This window comes from Varanus komodoensis, unplaced genomic scaffold (genome assembly GCF_004798865.1).
Source record: "Varanus komodoensis strain SLA01 unplaced genomic scaffold, ASM479886v1 scaffold62, whole genome shotgun sequence".
Classification (NCBI taxonomy): Eukaryota; Metazoa; Chordata; class Lepidosauria; order Squamata; family Varanidae; genus Varanus; species Varanus komodoensis.
This window is the reverse complement of record NW_025336248.1, coordinates 1845998-1849150: the sequence shown is the minus strand read 5'-3', so window position 1 is coordinate 1849150 and position 3153 is coordinate 1845998. Positions and strand designations below refer to the sequence as shown.

The window sequence follows — 3153 nt, the reverse complement described above, 5'->3', positions numbered from 1 at the left end:
CTAATGCTGGGAAGAATAGATGGCCAAAGAAGAAGGGGACGGCAGAGAATGAGGTGGCTAGATGGAGTCACTGAAGCAGTTCCTATGAGCTTGAGTGGACTCTGGGGGATGTTGGAGCACAGGAAGGCCTGGAGGAATGTTGTCCATGGGGTCATGATGGGTCGGACATGACTTCGTGACTAACAACAACAACAAGATAGTCACACAATTTTTTGGATTCCAAGGTTTTTCACCTCTATACTCCTTGCAGACAGCCCCTTATCCTCCAATTTTAGAGAGTTATGGGCATCCCCATAGGATTATTCCCTATTTCCATGATAGAGCTATATTATTTAGAACCAAATTTTGTAGTTACTTTGGAATAAACCCCAGTTAACGTATTAGATTTCTAAGTAAACCTGCTAAGTAAATAGCTTTCCAATAGATGGAATGAAATCCCTATAAGAACGATGTTTCTGAGTACCTCCCACTTCAGGTAAGTTGCCCACAGTCTTCTGTCAGAGTGTGGTGGACATCCTCACAGAATCGTACCCTCAGCTATCTTATGATAGCTCACAATATAGAGATCTTCTCATATTGAGTGTTATCCAAGCAGTCCGAAAATGAGATGGATTGATGGAGTTTGCAAGGGCTGTCATGGGCAGGACATTTTTGAGGGCTTTCATTCATTGGGTTGCCATCAGTTGGAAACTACTTGATATCACATAACACAAGCAGTCACAATACATTAACAAATTGTACAATATTAGGCTATTGTTCAACATTTTGATCAAAAAGAATATTGATTTTTTGGAGATTTTAAATAAAAACAATGACGGGTAGGTACTGAATATTTAAGTCAAAGAGAATAGTGAAGTTTCTTCAACAAAATAAGGTTTCCAGTATATTTGAGAACATTTGTAAATACCTTTGGAAATTCTTGCCCAACACTGGAGGAATGAAGAGCCACCTATCGAAGAGTTGATCTTTAAAAAGGTTTTGGATTACGTGGAAATGGACAGATTGACCTTGTCTCTGAAGGAGAAGGAAGATACATATTTCTATCAAACTTGGAACTCTTTTTATTATTGGTTAGAGAAACGGGACGATGCAGAGAGCTGAATATGGTTACTGTTTGTTAAAAAGAGTAAGACGTCAACCCAGTATGTCCAAAGTCTTAAATAATTGTTGTTTTTAATGTTAGATTGTAGAGAAAATAATAAAATTTAGAAAAAGAAAAAGAAAATACCTTTGGAAATTCATTTACACTTTGCAATGCTACTACTCACCCAAGCATTTTCATGTAAGGCTGTTTGGATCTGCCAATAGAATACAATTGCTGCAGCGGATACACTGCTATTCAGTGCAATTCATGTGTGGAATTAATAAGAACTGAATTTTGCAAGAACAAATAATGGGAGAATATATTGAAAGGAAAGTCATTTAGCTTGCTCTGGCTTCTTGGGATCTTATTCCCAAGAGCTGAGCTGAGCTGAGCTGAGTACAAAGCATTATTGAAAATAATTCCATCATGATTGCTCTTCTCCCTGTGTAACAAAGGTAAACAGCTAAGTAACGCACTCAATATATTTCTAAATATATGAAAAATAAGTACATTTGGGAATGAAATCCATTATATAGCATGTTTGCAAAGGGATTGTTGTTGTTACAATGAAGTCTTGCAGGCAGGTGATTAAGTGTCAAAGTGCCACTATCATGGACCACCAAAACATAACTTCTGGGTGAGAATGGAATGGAAGGAAATCAAGCGTGATAAGACAGGAGGTTTTGTCCAGAAGGGTCATGTTACTAAGATCTTCATCTGGTCTGTGAGGATCCAAGAAAATGCTTGCCTTCCAAATGGAAATGGAGTGATGGGGTGGTATAACTCATCCACTCTCCTTCCCTGGAAGATATTTGATGATCCTGAAAACCCAAACTTAATTTTTGGGTGCCCTCTGGACATCGAAAGAGTAGTGCAGATTTCAGGTCTTCATTCTCCAGCACCTCCTTACTTTTAGCATCAGCAGTGAACAAGGGTCATAAAGCCACTGCCCAGAATCATATTCTGTAGAAATACTAAGCTTACTTTATTGCTGTTGTTACTCAAGAGCATTTGCTAGTTCTAGAGAACCTATGCCATCAAAACAGGAAGAGATAAAAACTGCTTTGCACCCAGAAGCAGCCACAAAAAAGATGCCATCTCGGGTGGCCCTACCCAAATGTTATAATGATTGTGAACGCCTCATCATTTTGACAGTGCCACAGGCCTCTATCTTTACCAGCCTCATGAACGCTTCCAGTTGCCCTGGTATTGGTGTTCTATTACATAGCCTTGAGGGGAGATGTTTACACAAAAGAGACTGAAAATAATGAGAAGATTCATACAACTAGCCATTGTGGTTTCTTGTGCAGGACAGTCTGGTGAATCCTGTCAAGGTATTTCAGCATGATTTATTTGGTCTTTAGAAACTGCAACAAGAAACATCGGTCTGTTCTATGGTTTTCATGCTCCACCATGTTTTCTCTTGTCATCCAAACCCAGCATCATGGTTTCCACAATCCTCATATGCAGCTACTACTTCTTATTGCTCTTGGTCTGATATCCTGGGGAGTACACACAGCGGTCAAGTGGATCATGCCATGCTGCACAAGGAGTCAAGGCTGCATGCCCCTTCTATGCCATGTGAGCAAGTCTTTGTGGTGTCACACTTGATGCACAGAAAGATTGATGATTGTGCAACCTTCTTTACGCAAGCATTCATGGACTCCCTCTTGGCTTGGTTCACTTTGTGAGACTGGTAAAACACTAGTGGCAAGAACGGAAAAGACCAAACCGCAGGGTGGAGAGAGCACTCTTCCCCAAAATTGATACAAACCCTCTTGCAAGATCCAGCTTCAGTTCAGATCACTTCCGAGAGAAGCCAGCTTAGAGCAGCATGATCAATGGAAAGGGAATCCACTTGGCTCAGGCTTCAGCATTTAGATAAGTATGATGCACTTTTCAAATTATTAAAATAATTTCTCCCCTCCTTCCTTCTATAGGAAGCACAGAAGATAACATGAGCAACCTGTCTTCCATGACCACATTCTTCCTGCTGGAATTCTCAGAGAACCAGGAACTACGGATCTTGCATTTCTTTGTGTTTCTGGTACTATACTTGATAACAGTGA

At 40.1% G+C, this 3153-nt stretch overlaps 1 pseudogene; it reads left to right on the top strand.

The window, feature by feature from the left end:
• The first annotated feature begins 811 nt into the window (after positions 1-811).
• LOC123033432 overlaps positions 812-3153 on the top strand; it is a 3087-nt pseudogene continuing 745 nt past the window's right edge.